We start from the raw sequence: 20,308 nt of genomic DNA, 5'->3' as shown, positions 1-20,308 counted from the left end.
TAATCCACTGCTTCCAATGGCAAGCAGGTGTTCAGCCATGTCCAGGAGAGCAGGGGCCTATCACACATTACAGTTACTTGGGAAGACAAATGTCATCACTTCAAATGCACATGCCTTCTTTCTTCTTTCCCACACATTATATACTGACCAGGATGTCATTTGGCCTGGAATATCCCTTTGATCAGTTGGGGTCACCTGTCCCAGCTGTGTCTCATCCCAGCCTCTCATGCACCCCCAAACTTCCTCATCAATGTGGCAGTATGAACAGAAAAAAGGCTTTGGCTGTGTGCAAGCGCTGTTCAGCAATAACAGAAATATCTCTATATTACCAAATCCCTGTTCAGCACAAATCCAAAATATAGCCCATACCAACCCACTGTGATGAAAATTAACTGTTCTCCAGCCGTAGCCAGCACAGCTGACTACTTTGTCATAAAAGGAAATCAGCTCTGACAAGCAGGACTTGTCCCTCATGAAGCTGTGCTGGCTGCGACCAATGACTGTCTTGTCTGTCCTTCAGGTGTTTTTCAACACCTCACAGAACAAACTTAACAGTCACTGCAGTGAGACTGACAGCCCTGAAGTTTCCAGGCTCATCCTTCTTGCCCATTTTGAAGACTGGGACAATGTTAGCCAGCTTTCAGTCAGCTGGGACCTCTCCAGATTCCCATGATTCAAAAATCATTGAGAGAGGCCTCACAATGACATCAGCTAGCTTTTTGAGGATTCTCAGTCCTTCCCATCAAATCTCATAGACTTATAGTGATCCAGCTGGACCAGTAGATCCCTCACAATTTCAGGTTTAACTGCCAGCTTATCATTCTCACAGCCATGTTTCTCCAGCTTAGAGCACCAGGACACCCATAGCCCATTATCAGTATTGAAGACAGAGTAAAGAAAGCATTAAACATCTCCACCTTTTCTATGTCCCCTTTTGTGAGGTGATCATCCTTGTCCTGCACTATTTTTTGCAATTAATGTATTCAAAAAGCCCTTTTTATTGTCCCCACAGTTCTGGCCCTTCAAATCCAATTGATCCATCAGATATCTTGCTGCCTATGTAACTTAATTTGGACTTGTGGGGGTGCAGTACGTCGACCTACTGATGAAGGGAAAACTTTTTGAATTCTATGCTAGAGTAATTCACTTATGTCTTTTATCCTCTCATAGGCATAACTGACTATGAAGTTTTATGGACAGTAGTAAACAGCACATTGCTTCTATACCAAGCACTCAACTTTCATCTAAATATTGCTTCTAATTACTTTTTAAAACCACATTGTCAAAAAAGCATCTTCTTAGAAAAAAAATCAGGAAAAGTTGTATTATTTTAGCTGTAAAAAAAAAAAAAAAAAAAAAAAACACCAGCTAACATCCCATCCCTACCCCCAGAATCAGAACTTTTCTTCACTATTGCAAAAATCTTTTATGTATCAACAGGTGCCCTTGGGCTTTGTTACTCCTGAAGTTTTGCTGCAATCATCAGCTGGTGAATGTTGCAGTTGAAAGAAAAGGAAGGGAAAATGTGACCATCCATTGAGCTGGTCAGTGGCATTGAAGTACCTCATATTAGCCCTTTGCAGCCCCATTCATAAGAGGGTTTGCACCCCATAGAGGTAATCTGGCAGCTCCTAGACTGTCATGGGGCAGCTGTGCTGCCGGCAGCTGCCACCATGCCTCTCTCCACTCCACTTGCCTTAGGCGGGTTGGCAGTCTGCTGCAATTTCCTGGGGAATGTATCTGAGTAAAAGGAAATGCCAATTATCAGCTATTCATATGACAGCAGAACCTGAATGGGATTTCATGGGAGAAATGAAAGAGCACTTCTCCCACCCAGCAGCCTCTGTCAGTTCAAGCCGTGAAGGTTTTAGAGCTACATGAATCCTTTAAAGTGGAAAAATGGAGCTCCTGCTTCCCCAGTAGTATTAGGTTTATATATCAGCATTCATAATGTTATTCTGGGTATAGTAATGGCCCAGGAAAGGCCAAACCTTGTTTCCTTCGCCACTTCTTGCTTTGGCATTTTACCCCTTTCAGCTCCAAGTGTTAGCGCATCTATTCAGCTTCTAACTAGGATTGCACAATGTAATTCTTCTCCTCTGGGCTATACAGATGACATGCTTCATATAACCACAGCTTTAAGCATACACATCTTCGTAATATATTTGTAACTCATGCTTCACATGAGCTGAGTACCAGCACTTCTGATGTTTCAAGATACATTTGGGCATTCACCAGGGATCATTTCCTCAGCATGCTGGAAGAGCACTCCATGAACCTCCTGCCGTGTTTCCCCAGTTGAGACCAATGTTACTGCTGTTACAGAAGAGTTATGCTGCTGTTAACAATAACGACTCAGTACATTACCGTGGATTTTGCTTTTCCTCCAAGTTCTGTTCACAGACTGTCATGTAGCTAAAAAAAAAAACCCTCAGTCTGGTTTTCTGGCTGGTTTGCTGTGCTCCTCAGTTGGGTTTGTATCTAGTCCTTAATAGGTAAGATTACAGGATTTTATTGCATTAGGCCAGGGTTAATTGAGAAAGAGTTTGTAGCTTAATCAGTTTTTCACATGGCAAATTTGATTGTGTGTAGGTGTATAAAAGTTTGGTATTGGGACCTAACTCTGTAATGTGATGGGTCTTCTGCATCCCAAGCACTTTCCCAAGAGCAACAGTGGGCTTTCCTCAACAGCATGATGTGAAAGGCTAAGGCGATACAGCTTTCAGATTTCACTGAATATAGTATGACTTCATAGAACTTTATAATCCTCACTCAGGAGGAGTTTATTTCTGCTTGTCACTGTCCCTAGGGTTATAAAATTTATTATTGTTATTTATTCTTATATGTTCTCTGTATTTTATTTAAATTCACACATAAAGAGCCTATCCATATATGGTTTCACATTGTCCTCCTTGAATATTCAAACCAGTTTTGAGAAGAGTAGAACTTTTTGGTGCCTTATTTCTTTTTTTTTAATATTCTTTTCCAAGAGATATGCCTAGTATTTTAAAAGATTGTAGTATATGAAAGTGCTATTGCAAGCCTACTGCATTCCTCTATTAAAAAACACATTTTTTCTTGCTTCTACCATTAAATATTTGTAATCCTGACATATTTTCCAAATAAAAGTGCCAAAACATGATCATTATGACTGATATAGAAGGCTAATAAAATCTGTTTCCACAATATTTTTTTCCTAACAGAAATTGAAAATTTCAAGAGATCAAATTAATTTCTTACAAATTTGAAGTAAGGAGCAGTAGCACTAGTCAGGCCAGGTCCTCTAGCATAGAGCTCGGAATTGGACCCTTGCCTTTGCAGATGTCCAAAGGCATCTTTGCAGTCTCAGCCCTGGAGGAAGGCCAGAATTAGTGTGGAAAAATTATGTTTCACAGTTCTGCAAGCTAGGATTTGACTCACAGTTCACACCACTTCTCATCACTGGCACAGCAAAACACATGCTTACAGTATTGAATGTGCTGTACCTAGTGTGATTTTCCTTCAGTTAGCTGTTGTTTGCATCATTTGCCAAAAGACAGCATTTTTCATCACCACTGAAACAAAGGTTCAGCACTATTTTACCACCAACCTGTCTGCAAGGAACAGGTAGCATGTGTAGCTTCAGGTTACAGTAGCCTCTTCAGGATTAGGAACTTCTAAAATGCAGCAAACTCTTAAAAATAAAGTTTAAAAATATATATATTCCAAGTATAGGTCAACGACTTTACAGGAAAACATGCAATGGGGTTTAATGTAGTAAGAGCCTGAACTATAACGTATTAGTCAAGCACTAACATAGACATTAATACTCTTTTAACACAGAGCAATTTCACAGCCTCATTTACTAACTGGAGTCTAGAAAGTCTAGTTGGTAATTGTGCTTTTTATTCATCTCAGTAAATTCCATTTAGAGCATTTTAGCAGTTTCTTAGCATAAATGCATTGAATGTTACTAAATGGGATTAATAGCTTTTACATGTGACGTATGTTATATATACATTTAACTGAAGGTGTTTCAATTCATGACAGTCAAGACAGTCGTTTTTATAATGCACACTTTTTTTTTTATTGAATTTTTTTACCCTTCCACTGGTAATATTTTTTATTAGATATTTATGATATATGATTCATAAATAGGGGTTTGTCATGTTTACAGCCTTCTTTAGCTCACTTTACATTATTTTAACTAAAGGCAAGCTTAGGGATAAAATACTTTCAGGTGAGCTAGAACCTAGATAAATAATTAGAACTGTTGTACATTTATGCATTTCTTAAATTTAGATCTGACTTAATTTGCTTAAAACTGTTGCAAAATTGGAGTGTTGTGCAGTGGCCTTGTATTTTATAATGCTCCTTTGGAACATTTTTGAAATTATAACTAGATGTTTACTTTGAACTTTCTTGAGTTCCTTCATGATAGTTCCCGTAATTTTTAAGTAAAACCTTGATAAAGACTGAAGTTGTTAAATTAAGTGGATACTGCTCAAGAGCTTTCAAATAATGTGGCCTTAAACAGCTAAAGTACAACAGTCAAATCAGTGTGTGACTGTATGAGAGGGTTTTTTAGCCTGTAATTTTGTGGCTAGTCAGTCAGTACTCAAAAAATAAATGACTGATTAACTGACATCAAAAAGAACCATCTTCATTTATCTTTTGTGTCATGTACCCTGCTTTCCTACTGACAAAATACATGAGAAGGGCAGAAGTACAGAATCATATAACTGTGCTTCTCTAAGTCTTTTACATGGGAAGCAGCATGGGAATGCTGACATGACAGTGAGTCTCGGCACTGGTGAGCAGGCGATGAACAAATAACCCAAGCCTTGTATGTGGCAAAGACAGAGGAAGGAAGGTGCCTATTGCCAGTGCCCTATGAGGAGGAGGAGGAGGAATACAGTAATTCCTCTTGTTTCAGCTCATACCAATCCCAACAATGCATACATTTTCATGCAAGCATGATGCCAGCCTAGACTCTATCCCTGATAGCACCTCCAGGACCTCTGTACTTGAGGATTCACCTTATTGCCAAAAGAAGCTCAATTAAGCTGCAAACAGAGGAAAGAGGAATCCAGAAGTGAAAAAGATGAGCACCTGAATTGAGAGGTTCAGCTGTGAATCAAGAAGAAATACAGATGCTGAGAAATACAAGACAGAGTCGCAGAAAAATATCCACACACACACATGTATATTTTATAAGCACTTGGTGTCATATTTTAAACCATGAGACAAGCAACAAAAATAAAACTGGTTTGTGAATTCCACTGGCATCTGTTTGAGTTGATCTGTATCCATCATTCTGGCTTTCCCACTTATGGAAAAGGCTCTTATTCTAACTTCCATGGGATATTTAACAGGTACTCTGATGTTTTAAAAGACCAGGAATGATTTAACATGACTGTTAGAAAATTATTTCATTATATCTCATGCACTTTTCTAGAAACTGTTAAGAAAGGTGTAAATAAATGTGGGGAAAAGTTAAAGCGTAAGGTACTTAACTTGTTGTACCCCTTCCGTTTTTGCAAGTCTTTTCTGTCCCTGAGAATGTTGCACAGCAAACAGGTCTGCCCTCTCACACTTCTGTGAGTTTCCAACACTCACTGCAGTTAAGAAAGTTCCATTTATGTTCCCAAAGCTGCTGAGAAGAACAGAAACTGATCTATTACTGGACATATGTTTATGAACAACATCTATGGCTAGATGTGAAACTTACATCCTTCTGCAATAAATAGCTTCTTTTTAAACAAGCTGATGCCATGAGAGCATGTCTTTTGTGTTATATAATGACCTGTAACAAAAAGCTAGGCATGGGAAAATATTCTTCTTGGGAAACATGAGATGTGGTTGATGAAATGTAACATGAAAAAAGGTGTAATGGTCAGGGATGAATTTGCCAGAGACAGAAGGAGATAGGAAGATCACACCACTGACATTTTATTTTATCAGGAAAGTCTACACAGTCTGATTTCTTCCTTCAAACAAAGCTAAGAATGTCCAGGTAGCTCAGTTCTCGTTTTGGTCTCAAGATTGTTGTACAACAAAATGAGAATGTTCATTCCTAATAAATTTCACCTGTTTTGCTCCTAGGGTGAAAAGTCCCATTTTTCATTCACTGTCATGCACAAATAAAAGTTGAATGATGTTTCTAATACCTTATTTTCTTTTGGTCAAGGAATAGAAACAATGATTTAATTTTAATCTTCCAGTTTTCCACTTCAGAAAACAGTTTCCATCTTTGTTTCAATTCAAAAAGTAATCTTATTATTTGCATACAGAGCATATTTTATTATGAAGCTTTTATCTCAAAAATCTGCAACATTTTATTACTCCACTAGGGACAGGTGTTGATGATGTATTTCTTTCTTCTATGCAGCAATAGGTTATAAGGGGTGTTATTCCTGAATTAGGAATTACCATTGATAAAACACACAAAACTCACCTGAACTGGCACTGAAATTTTTGAATGGAAAATGTCAGCCTATGTACTCTGCTTTGAACTATTTTTTTTTTTTAATTTAAATCTTGTGATTTTTCTTTACTTTGTAGTAACTGCATGGCCAGATCCTGCGCAGATGAAATTTGTGCTTTAGAAATAGAAACATGCTAAGGTACAGTATGAGCTCTTCAGACTTCAGACCAAGCTTCAGGCCTTGCCAACCACAAGTCAATATATGCGGGCAGACACACAGGGAAACCAAAAAATTGATTGTCGACTATGCTGATAGATCTCATTCATTACTTTTGCTGTGGTTAAGGGAAGTTTCTCTTTTCTTTAATAACCACAGCAATTAATTTGGAATTCAAAATACCACTGGAACACAAAATCATAACCAAGATCGAAGCATATTGTTTATGTCAATGGAGATGGTTTTTCTTCCATATTATGTTTGGCAAACAGCTGCCAAAAATCTTTTAAGACCTTTCCATTTTTCTTTGTTGGAAGAGATCATAAGTGTTGGATAGAAAAAAGAAATCTTCCAATATGCCTTACACTCTTCAATTTAGGAAAATTCAAGATCTGACTCTATTTTTGCAATGTTTACTGTCTTGATCAAACAATCCTACCAGGTTCCAAAATTTTAACATCCCATATCAATATTCAGGATGACTCAAGTTGGGGAAGGTTTTTTTTATTTTTGTTCATTTTTAGCTATTTGGCCTCAAATTATAGTGCTACAGGTAGCATAAGGGAGCTAATTTGTTTGAATAGAAGTTGAAGAGATAGAGTGGAGGAAATTGAGACTGGTTTCTTTTGCAGAACAGAAAGAGAGGGCAATATATTGTTTCAGGTAATAAAATTCTGTTTGATACTTAAGGTAAAATAATGCTGTTGTAGTGCTAGATTTATCTTAGCAGGCTGTAGCTTCCTGAGAGCTCAGCAGAGATGCTTAGGGAAGTGTGATTCTGGCTGCCCTCCCATAGTCCATTTCGGACGGCCCCGCGATCTTGCTCTGACAGCTAGCAGCACTACAACCAGTGATGGCAAAGGAGTCAAGAAGGGTCTCCCATAGGGGTTTGAGATGACTTTAATCACATGTCCCGTCCCTGTGATCCCCAGAGGCAGAGAGACCGCGTCATCCAGGCGCAGGGGGTTTTGTCAGGGGCTCAGGGGCGGTCCGTGGGTGGGGCTGGGGTACAGGAACCAATAGGGAGAGCCCAAGGGAGCAGCCAGGACTAGGGGCAAGGAAAAGTGGGAGAGCAATATGAAATAGGAAAAGGACTGGGTGAACAGATTGCCACATAATGCTAACAGAAAAAGTGGACAATGGTCCCTAAAAAGAAGCAGGTTCTTTTCTACTTGGCAGAAAATTACTGTTTACCTATGACAGCTAACCCCTCTGTTACTTTACAGGATATTAATAGTTTACCACCACTTGTGGGTTTTCTTAATTAACAGTTGCTGGGTTTTTTAGTACATGGCTTTAAAGAAAGAATTCATTTTCTCATTAAAAGAGAAACTCTTTCTTCTCTGTTATACTTACCTGTAATGTATTACATGTTAAAATGCAGTAAAATACATATGTACAGGCAAATGTACATAATTATTTAACACCTTCCACATTGCTTCAATAAAAAAGTCACCCATGCAAGCACCCAAAACCCTGTCACCCCTGAGGCAAGAGCATTTCAGTCAAATGAATACTTGTGTAATAGTAATATAAGAGAGGCTGTGTGTCTGTGCATATTCATCTAGCTCTCTAAGCAGCCCATTTTAGTATAAAATTCAGATAATTTTGTCTCTTAAGAGTTCCTTCACTTATTCTTGAAGGATTTTGTCACTAACCCGCTTTCACTTGTGACAGCCACAGGTAAATCTCAGATTAAAATTTATGTTCCAATCTAAAATGGATCCTTTCTAATATAGCCTGAAGCTGCTTAGGTTATGAATTTTGTGGTGTGTTAGGATACTCTTCAGTGATAAGAAAAGAGTAAAGATTAGATATGTTCCGAACTGTGTGTCTGTTCTCTCAAACAGCTGAGAGAAGCAGTCTCTAAAGGAATGTTTCAATTTTTTTTTTCTCATGAATTGATAGTGGTGTATTTCTTTCTTTCCAAGGTGACAGCATGTATGAGATGTAAAGACTAGTTTGCTCAGGCAATTACCCCTTGTTGATAGCCGATTACTTCCTCTGTCAAACTTGAAAATAACTTGTTGGTATATAAGTTACTGCTGTTCCAGGGATGCAGTAGTACAGTCTCCTGTCTCCTTTATGAGCACATTTATTTTAATCAGTAGAGTTTGGAATGGCTCTTTTTATGCACCCTCTTGTAATATAACAAAGGAGAGTGTATTTGCACACACAGGAAAAAAAAGATTTGATATATTGCAGAAGAGCATGCCTTATGGGGAAAATCATATCCCATGCTCTTTTTCCATGCAAAGAATGTAATGTTCATTTTCTACAGCAGTCACCCAAAATATTTTTCAGAATAAATGTTTCATCTCAGTGAGTTACAAACAGTATCACTTATACTTGAGAACAATGTCTGAGAAAACAGTGATCACATACAATTGGACTATGGAATTGTGCCACAGGAAATTTATTTTTGTTTGTTTGTTTGTTTGTTTCTTTCTTTCTTTCTTTCTTTCTTTCTTTCTTTCTTTCCTTTTATGTGGTGTTTTTGTCGTTGTTGTTGTTGTTGTTGGAGGGGGGTACTTTAAAAGCTTTAAAATAAAACATGCATCTTGTGGAGTATCTAATGAAAGGGATATTTTGCCGAAAAGATCAGTCACCATAAATGAAAAAATACCTGTCAAACAAAATGCTTATTTTGTGTCCTTTCACATGAAAACAGAAATTAAAGTGACAATTACCCGGCTTCCGTGGACAACTTTCTAAATGTAGAAATATTTAAAATTTTCTTCTACTATCTTAAGTTCAGGACTCATTTTGCTGAAGTATATGGAACCATTTCCATGGCAAGTTACTGTTTTAGCTGTGTGGCAGACACTGGCCTAAATAAGAAATAAAACTTTACCTCATAATAGTTTGCATATTTTGAGTCAATAAACAATTATAATTGATTAAAATATAAACACCAAAACTACCACATTACATTGTTAAATGCATTAATTATTAAAAATATTGTCATATAAGCATATTTTCACTTCCTGCTGAAAAATTAAGAGCCTTCCTTGATGCATGTTAATAGTCCACATCAAAATTAATGGTACTTTTGTTAACATTGCAGCTTTTTAGAATAGCAAATAAGTGTTATTACACACCCTATGGGGCAATTGTGCCTAAATATTGTCTTTTTTAGTAACCTCATTGTGTTTGTGGACACTTAACTTTTTTGCTTATGTGTCACATGACTTGTATTTTCTTTGCTTAGTGCTTAGAAGTCATCACTTCTACTGGTATTGCTTTCCATGCTGTTAGACAAAATCAAAATTTTTCTGCACAGCATGCACTTGTTTAAGTGCTAAATTAGACTTTGCATCCATGCTCCTCTGCACTCTGGTGCAGTTTGCTGTGCCTTTAGTCTCTTTTGTTTGCAGAAGTTACATTTATTTTCCAGTGATATGTGACATTCTTCTGAGATGTATTGTGGTTGATCTGTGATTCAATAGTCATATGCTGTACGTTGGAGATACGATAGCTCTCATGATCTGTCCTTTTCTTCCTAATGCTGCTGATGCATGTCCTCCATTACGGGTTTGTCCTGACTGTGAGGGGAAAACAATTACATCTGTGAGTACTTCTATTTATATTTCTTCTTGTCAATAAGAATACTAGCTATTTCCCTGTATCAAAATGACCAGTTGATATTTGTTGATCCTATGCAATGTCAGCTGCTTAATTTAATTAAAAGGTTCTGCATCTTTTCCTAAGAATTCACATGTAAGGGTATCACAAACAATTTCTGATGCAAAGCTCTAGCAAGAATTTTTCAGATTCAAAAAACTGCATACATTTTTTCTAATGTTTCTCTGCATTTTAACTTTTTAATCTATTCTAGAACAGTCATGCAGAAGTGACAAAATATCAGAAGACAAGGATCCTTCATGCTTGTAACTTAATCAAACATGGAAAGTAACTGAAATACACATGCAAAGTTGTAGTCATTCTTTGGCACATTGTTAAGAATAAAGAAATTTGAACCAACTACAGAAGTCCTTACAAAATCACCTAATGTCAATTTGATATTTACATGAGATCTGGAGAGTTCAAAATAGCAAAAATTTCTTGCATCCATGTCAGAGGTGTACAAGAAAGGAGTAAACGTTAGAAGTAGAAGCCAGTTCTCATGGACACTATTTCTGAAATATCAAAAGGAAAACCAGGTAAATCCTATGAAAGTGAACAAAGCTTCTTGCTGCAACAGGAATAGCACTGAGATGGCAGCTCACATCTGAAAGGCAAATTGGTGTCAGGCTGAAATCGAGGAAGACTACATTTTGAAGAAAAGTCATTGCCAAGTATGATTAATGTTCCCCTCACAGTGAGGGCAGTGTGTGATGATAAACTACCAAAACTATTTATCACATTAAAATCCATGTGAATTTGAATACAAGCACTGGAATCTTCCAGCATGAGTTCTGTTTGAGAAGGACTTGGTGCACTCTTGTGGAAGACTGTCTCACCAAGGACACTGAAGTTGCAACTGCAGACTTGAAACACAAATATCAGAAAAACAGAACTGTTGATATGCTTTAATTTCTAAAGGTTATTTTCCAAGTCAATTATAAGCCATATATTCCATTTTTGTGTATATCCCATGTGGAGGTAAGCACAGGCACTGTGTACCTATGCAACACTTAAAAAGTTGATACATCATTCCTTTTGGACCGGAAGGCTCATGTCTGTGGAAAGCAGGCAGATAACATTTTTAATATAATATGGTGTCCCAATTAACTCAGGTGATCCCTCTTTGTTCATTCAGTTGCACTCAATTCAATTGGCATGGACAACTTCCAGCCTCATGGTGAGATCTCACCTTGCAGTCTTTTTTGCCCTCCCTGACTCGTTCAAAGGCTTTGAGAAAGATAGAAGCCACAGATGGGAACTTCTGCTCAGCAGAACAGCGGTGGCTTACAGTGGAGATCACACAAGATGTTGGCAGCATTATGCTACGGAAGCATGACACAGAGAACAGATGAACTTCACAGTTTTTCACAGCTTTTCCAGTACCATGTCTACTTGACTGAAGCAAAACTTCCATATAATCAGCTATCCAGAATCTATCATTTGTCACATACTGAACAAAGCCCTGCTTCAATGGTGGGGAACCAGTCGTTCTGAATACAAAAGGCCTTTTTCATGTCCTCCTGTGTAAGGATAGGTTTGTATGTCTTTAAATGGTTTATTGTTGCTCTAGCTGCTTATTCAGTGCTGTAGGCAAGAAACAGACAGAATATGAGACTAAGTAGGGCCTGAACATTTGTGAATAACCTCTCAAATATATTTGTTTGAAACTTCCTCCATTGATATGGCTGTCTTGCATTCACTAAAGGTATAAAAAATGCATCTTTGCTATACTAATGCATATTAAGTAAGACAATCACCTTGTCTTCTTTCAGTTAAAAAAGTGAATAGATCTCCCTTGCATCAACTACAAATATTTTTGTTAGTGTGTATAATAGTCCTATGAGTAACAAAGCAATACAGGATAGGCTTACACTTCACATAATATTTTAAATACTATTTTTGCAGCTCTTTGTGATACTTTACTAAAGTTCTGTATCTTGGAGGGTCTCAGTCACTGGGAAAAAAATAAAAGCAATAAAATAAAATCTCTGAATGTATGAGCATTTTATAAATCAGTGATGGGTTTTACACTTTCCTGCTATGTGCCAGACCAGCATGAGAGTCCGCAAAACTTCAAACAGACAATGAATATGCCTCTGGCAAGGCAGTTAGGTCTGGGGTGGGTGACAGACTCTATGTAATCATAATATTTTAAAGGAGAACTCTTTTTCTTTTCCTTGGAAACACAGCCTATACAGAAAAGACTCAAATCCTCTTTTATAGTTTTCACCAGACAAATATCTATGAACCAGATTGTTTCCAAGCAAAACTTTTACTAGCTTGGTCTCCAATATGGGAGCACCTTCCTACACTCTGAATATTGCTACTGATGGCATAGATAATTGAAGCACAGGAGAAGCTTCCATTTCATCTGCAAGGAAGCATTTAACCTCCAAGTGTCAAGTACACTTCATTTACATAGGGAGAAGATGAGTGTATATTTCAGCATACTCAAACCAGCAACTTCTATTTATCACTGAGAGGAAAACATTAAAGCTCATCCTCTTTGCATTTGTGTTTACAAAGTTTTGTCTTCTGTTGGTAGCCAGTTTGCACCCTGCAAGCATTCAGCAAAGTCAGACCCTGGTCACTTTGAATAGGCTGAGGTCATAAAATTTTTCCATTAGTTCCTCAGAGAAAGCTAAATGTATTTGCTGAGATCATGAGGACTCCAGAGACATCAGCAGGTGTAGCTGGCAAGTTGAGATAAAATGCTTCTCTGAGATACGTTTCCAAAACATCCCTGCTTTTTTTTGAGAAATCAGAAGTGTTCACAGCCATTAAGCCTCAGTAAGTCTAAAATACAGAATTGTATCAAGACATGTTCTTACTTCAAAAATGTAAACTGGAATCACTATCCAGATCGAATTTATTCTTTGGACTAGCAAGAACATTCCAAGATTAAAGGAGGTAGGAAAACATCAGACTTGGGGGAAAACTGAGCTGGTCATATATTTTGATGTTTAAAGGTCAGGGATTTGGGGATCACTGAACTTCAGACCCATCCAAAGCAAATACTTCACCCTTCTCTTGAAATCATGGAGGTAGGATTTTTCATGCTTTTGAGAATTTTCATCAAGGGTGTAAATATATTTCTCATGGTCTCCCTCTATTCCTTATGAATAGAGTGGTTTAAAGGGATACACCATACATGAATGGGATTTTTAGTGCCTACTACTATTACCTGTGGCTCAGGTTCTTTGAAGACTCAATTGACTGTTTAATTATTACTCATAAAACTGTCATAGATAAGTGTTTCCCAGTGTTGGAAGCTGACACAGAACACTCACTTCTACTCATAAGTACCACTGTACATTGGATTGAGACAACACTAAATGGTATTTTGTTTCTCTGCTACTGATCTGCTGCATGGTTCTCTTCTAGCTGCTTTGGTCTTCTGTGTGCCACACCAATCTAGACGAGAAAGCTGCTATAACAGCTGCAGCAATACTTTTGCTGAGTGTTGTTTTAGATTTTCCAACCTGTGATTGTGAAACCACAAAGCAAGAAAGTCTTGCAAGATTTCTTAGTGTGTTTGATGCAATTATGACTACAGAATAACAGGTTGTTTGCAAATATTGTATCCATGATTGCATATGAATTTTAAAAAATAGGCAGCATGTATATTTTATACATGCCCATTTATGCATATGTACAGATATCAACCTATTTATTTATGTAACTATATACATGCAATTAGTGCCACTAAATTGGAGATTCAACTAACTGTATAATACATCAGATATTAAAGCAAATAGCATACTACTCTGCGTAGCTCTCTTTCCCGTTCAAAACAAGCCTCACGATGAAGGCAATACTTAACTAATTAATAGTGTTTTGTCCTTGCTGACAGTTTTAACCTACAGCATTGTCTTCAGCAATGTACCAAGACCTGAACGATATTGACAGATGCATTGTGACAATCCCAGAGCAAATCATATAACAGTCATCCTAACACTAATTTTGCCAAAGCAAACCTAATGCTTCTAAATAATAGCTAAGCAAAATCATTATAGCACATTACTAGCAGGTATGGAAGGCTCCTATGGCTCGTTTATAACAATGCAAAGCTGCAGAGCTGTTATCTTTATCAGAACCATTTTCTCTTGTTTGTGATTTGTGACACCAGCAAACAAAACAACCTTGGCACCAGCAGCAGTTCGGGATCAATGTGGGTGTTAATGACATTGTGAGTAGATAAATACAAGGGCAGGAATCCAAATCCCACAACAGCCCCCTTGCAGTTAATGCCATCTCTGCAAATGGCATATTCTTGGAGCGAGTCCAGGAGCCGTGGTCACAAGATGAACTTTCCCTGACTTTGCGATGCATTAACATCCAGCACACCCTGGCATCCGTAACCCTTGCTTATGAATCACTCAGAGGCCCCTACATATATTTTCCAAGTAAGTGTCAGCAAACATGTTCTGTAGTAAAGAGTACAATTGTTTAACACTTTGTCAGGCGGTTACCATGGGTTGTATCAACACGAGGATGTGTATTTTATAGTTTGGTTGGAATGGATTTTTGACCCATGCACCAATGAACAGGTTGCAGACTGAGTAGTATTTGCTTTCTGAAAGTAAATATGATATTGCAAGGTCAGTTTACTGTCATCTTTTTCCTTAATAAAAAAAAAAAAAAAAACTTAAGGGGCATTTAACATATTTTGACAAGGTGACCCACAATTTTCCATTAGTGCTGTGTTTGTCTAAGCCCCTCTGCATTGATATGCATTGACCATGTATTCATTCACTGATGTCTCACTTGGGGGTGGGAAATAAGGCAAGTGGGACTTCTCCAAGGTCTTTCACAGAGAGACTGCATCTAGCTATTGATTAAACATTTGGATAGTTAATCAACACAGCTAAGCCCTTTTAATCTGCCATGTGCTGCATAAAAAATATTTTATAAAAAAGAAGGAGCCATGGGGAGACAATTTTTATTTTTAAATTCAACATAAAAATATACCACAGTAGAAAATAAGGACATAGAAAATATTGTGAAAATACACTTGGCTCCTGATTCAAATACCAAACCACAATACAGCCTTGAGATGTTAGGCAATGGCTGTGCTCTGCTAACTCCACCAAGTTTTACCTGGAGCAATAATGGACTATATGTCCACTGAAGAAGGATATATTTTCACTTTTTTTTTCATGCACTGGAGTGAAGCAATGCTAAATTCCCAGTTCTTCAGTTGTTGAAGATTTTATTCAGATTGTCAATTTTACCACATCTATGAGATCATATAGTTTTGAGAGTATCAGGAGAGACCATCTGTAATGTGTAGCACTCATGAAATTATATCAGAATTGCTTTGTTGTTTACATTAGTTCTTGCCAGGACGCCAGTGAAAGAAACACAAAACAAATGCCAAATACCTGGAATGCTGCAGCAGTTATTTCACTGCTATCTCTACTGTACAACCTTCATCTGCACCATGCACTTCACATGCACAACCACCAAAGTCACCAGAACCAGAGAGGTGTTATTCTCAGCTTCAGTAACTTTTCAAAATTGCACTGGCTTCAAAGGTCCAGAGCTTTTACACCAGCTGGAGATAAGACAAAAAGGTTTTTTTGTACTTAGGAGAACCTCCAAAGCATTTCCCATATTTGTTACTGGCTGCCTCCAAGATGAAAATCAGCAGAAGATAACATTGTTGGTGAACAGCCTTGCTCAGAGGGAGGATCACAGGTCCCTTTCCTACCTGTGTGGTGTTTATAGCATCACGTCTGTGAACCCAGTCATTGCATAAAGGATTTGTTGCAACTCTAAATGCCAGCTCCTATTCCTCATTAACCATAATTTCAAAACAGCTTATAACTCTGCAAATACACTCTGCTCCAGGTACACATTCAGGAGTTTATTTCTTTGCACCCATGAAGGTTGCCTTTAGTTTGAATACAGAGGATGCAGCACTAGAGGCTCTGTAAATTGACATGACTGAAAGAAAGGTTAATAGAGTAAGGCAACAGAGCAAAATTCCAAAATAAATAAGTAAAAGTATGGCTACAAGTCTATTTAAACTATTCTAACTGATAGACTGACTAAAAAGTCTCACACATAATACATTAAGCACTAATATATTGTCTCACACATAATATATTAAGCACTTTGCGCTCTCCAAAGTGTCTTATAATGCAGTAGTTCAGTTAGTACACTAATAATTTGCATAGAAAGGTATTTGGGAAAGATGGAGTAAGACAATAGCTGTTTTGTTACTGTGGTTTGTCTATAGAAGTACTGTTTGGGGAGTGTAACTAAGTTGTATGCCATAGACAAATTAAACACAAATAGTCTTGGGCTGTAATTTTCTCTCCTTAGTGTAGTGGTGGCCATGCATCTGTACAGCACATCTCTCTTCCATTATTCCCATAGTAGTGAAGTTCATTGAAAAACCATGACAAATTATTTATAGCACCTGCAGATAATATTGAAAACAAATTAGTAAGTATGTTGTGTAAATTATAATTACAGTTGTAATTGGTTAAAATGAACGTGTAATGAAAATCTGAAAGGATGTGTAAACAGAGAGTTTCAGTTCTAAATCAATAGCTGATGATGCATTCATAATTCTCTCTCCCTTTTTTCTTCTAATTATACATAGCAAAGAATCATCTAATATTAATAAAATATAAATAATTCAATTTTTTGTTAAGTTGGAATCTTTTTTATGATTGGGTTAAGAGAAAATATCTCACTAATATTTGTTTGCAATTTTAATGTTTGTTAACTCTAATTCCTTACTCAAAATAAAAGTTTAAGGCTTGACATTCTTCATTGTCACAGGCAAATATAACTGGAAAACAAGAAAAAAAATCACATTTTCATTCATAGGCTCTGGCTACTCATAAAGCAGTAATTCACCACGAAACACATGCTAACTTTTTTCCCCTCATCCAAAGATCCACCCAATCTTTCTGAAAGCAATCAAATTTGGAAAGTAACCGCTCCCCAATGGCTCCATGTCACAGCTTAACTAATTAATGGCGACAACCGTAAGTTTTGCAGTAGAGACGGGCCAGGCCATCAGCAACCGGAGGAGAACAACCTTTCTACTAGGCTTGAGCCATCATGACTTTCTAGAGGCTTTTGGCAGCTCTGGGCCTCCTCAACAAGGTGACATGCTCCAATCTACCTGGCTGGGTGCACCAATGGCCCAAAAGCAATCTACCACAAAATTAAGCATGACTTTTTAATTTTTAGTCCCATTATTTCACAGCACCTACTGGTCATGTTGTGGAAACACCACATCAGAGGTCAAAACTAGAGTGTGCTGGAGGAAGTACACCTGCATGCAGAAAAGATGAGTTAACTATGTTCCTATGGAATTACAAATTTAGCATATGTCAAGAAAGAGTAAGGAAATTAACAAAGGGAGAGGAGGCAACTGCCAGTTATCTTTGAGGAGAAAAAAGTAATATTTTTAGCACTATAAACATGGTCTCAGCCTAACGGCATGTGCAATAATGTCATTTCTACAGCTGCTTTTTGGGAACTTGTTCCAAAGTTTTCCTTGTGAATAATTTGTGTGTGTGAATGTGCAGTCAACTAAACCCTGAGTGTGTGATTGCAAAACTGTCTGTATGGCAATGTATAAAAAATTAATCATTCAAATATCTTGTGTGAAAAGTATCATCACTCTTATTGAGCACTAGGAAGCTATTTGTATGACCATATTTTAAATTGGTAAGTCATTGATTTCTATTTAATGCTCTTTGCCACTCTCTAGGAAGTAAAGGAGTTTTATACGGTTCCAGAAGTGGGAAGATTTACATAATAACCATTAAAGAAATATATGAATGTCAGTTTAGAGACTGGTATTCAAACATTTGTCTTTTGGTGTTTTTTTCCCTAAAATGAACTTTTATTAACTCAGCTAGTGATATTATTATCAGCTAGTGATATGAGAATGTTATTCAGCCATTGAATATCTTTCATTTTATCACTTTTAATGCATCTTTAATATTTAACATTCATCTTATTATAGACAGAGATCGTGAGATGCATGTGTGGTTTCCACACAGTTTTAAAGTTCAGTGCACAGTCACAATTCTGAGGGGAGATTTCACACGTTTATGAAAAACAAGGCATTTTTGCAGTAAAGTTACAAAGTGTGAAAGAATTCTTGTTTTATCTGCCTTACTTATCATGTTTATGAGTTATTTTGCCTGGAAGTAAATTGACAAGTTGTCAATGAACAATAGACACTGCTTCAGCTAGGCTTTTCACAGGTTCGGATGCCTTTGGGCAAAAGGGCTAAATCTGTAGTTTGCAATCTAGCATATGGAGTACTGAAAAAAGTGTCAATGGGGTGAGAGACATTTACTGAGAAATTCATATGGCTGCTGATCTCTAACCAATTCATTTGGTCTGGGGTTTATGAATTCATGTATAAGTGCTCTACCCTTGCAGTTAGATTTCAATTTACATATAATGACCCAATTCCATTTATTTCTGCTGTACTGCTGATCTGCTCAAAAAAAAACCCCTTTTATTTTCACCGCAAGCAATGGCACCTGCATCTCTAATAATAAGGCTCTCTTTAGAGCAGTCTCATACAGAGTTTCTCCATATCCCAGCATTTTGTTACAAGAACTGCACTATAATCCTCTAATTAACACAGTTCTTGATATCTTTATTCCTACCCTCATTATAAGCACACCCTCTTAAGGTGTTGAGTAAGTTGTATACTTTACGATAAGATTATTTTCAATTCGCATACTGTAGGAGGGGAAACATCATTCTCATTTCCTTTACGTGATGTTGTATTTGTCAAGAGACTTTAATGCACAGGGGTGAAAAAATGTGGTGTCAAAAGATTATCCAGTTTCCACATACTCTATAAAAAAATTTGTACATGGTAAAACAATGAGTGGAGAGCTCCGAATTTCTCTCTTATTTTGGGTGAGGAACTTATCTTGCCGTTAATATCTGTCTTGTCTTTACCTTTCTGATTACTGAAGCTATTAAAGGGCAAAATCCACAAAATGTACTGTTTATCTGGCCAGAGATAAATTCACGTTACTTTAGACATTTGTTACCCATGCACTCAACAACGTATTTTTAAAATAAGCTGTAAGAAATGCTGAACTGTTTTGCTAGGAAGTATTTACATGTTTATGTAGTTTAGGAGCATTCTAGTTGGCAATTAACATAAGAAATAATACTATGAGCAGTGAAAGTGATGATAAATGAATGACAAAAGGACACTAAATTAGACTGGTTATCACACTTAATTAAGGGACAATTGTGGTACTTGCTTGATGTCAGTATCTCACATCTCACACAAAAGGACAAGTAGGCTATTTTTGTTATTATCATGGCCGAAGGAAGTACAAGTCAAGCAAGGAGGGATATGAATTATAAAATACATCACATCATGTAATGCACTAGTCAACCTGAGGAAAATAATGAATGCATTATATTTTAATGACTTACAAACTCTTCAATTATTAATGATCATAAAGACTATTGTGGCTACTGTATTGAAATATTATTTAGATTTTAATTATCTGTATGCAGCAATGAAGCATATTTTCCAAGATCCACAATTTGCATGCCAGTTTTGACTTATAGAGAAACAGAGAGATTATGATCAATTCCATTCTTCAATGAGTTACTTAAATTCAAGAAAGTTTAAAAAAAAGATTTCATGACAAAAATTCAAGAAAAGCTTTTGCTGGAGGTTGCCTATATTCTGCCAGCTACAAAGACAATGTATTTCTGAAGCTGTAATAGCGCAGAATACCAGGCTGCCTTTCAAGCAGTCTGTCTCTTCACTCTGCCCTTTCACTTTTGCGAAAATTGTACTGATCATATAATGAGGCACCATATTTCTTCCAAAAAATGTTGAATCACCCTCAGTAAAAGAGAAGCAAGGAAACATGAAACCTCATTTCCAACATTTGGCTAGATTTAAAGTAGATGGCCATCCTCAAAGTAGATGGATGTGCACAGTAATTGCTGTGAATGCCCCCATTGTTTCTGCGGGTTAAAAGCCATATATTGCCCTTTAAATTTTTTTTGCCCTGCTGTGGCAGTGCTGAATA

The sequence above is a fragment of the Aphelocoma coerulescens genome (genome assembly GCF_041296385.1).
Source record: "Aphelocoma coerulescens isolate FSJ_1873_10779 chromosome Z unlocalized genomic scaffold, UR_Acoe_1.0 ChrZ, whole genome shotgun sequence".
Classification (NCBI taxonomy): Eukaryota; Metazoa; Chordata; class Aves; order Passeriformes; family Corvidae; genus Aphelocoma; species Aphelocoma coerulescens.
The sequence above is the reverse complement of the archived record's forward strand: the minus strand, read 5'-3'. Positions refer to the sequence as shown.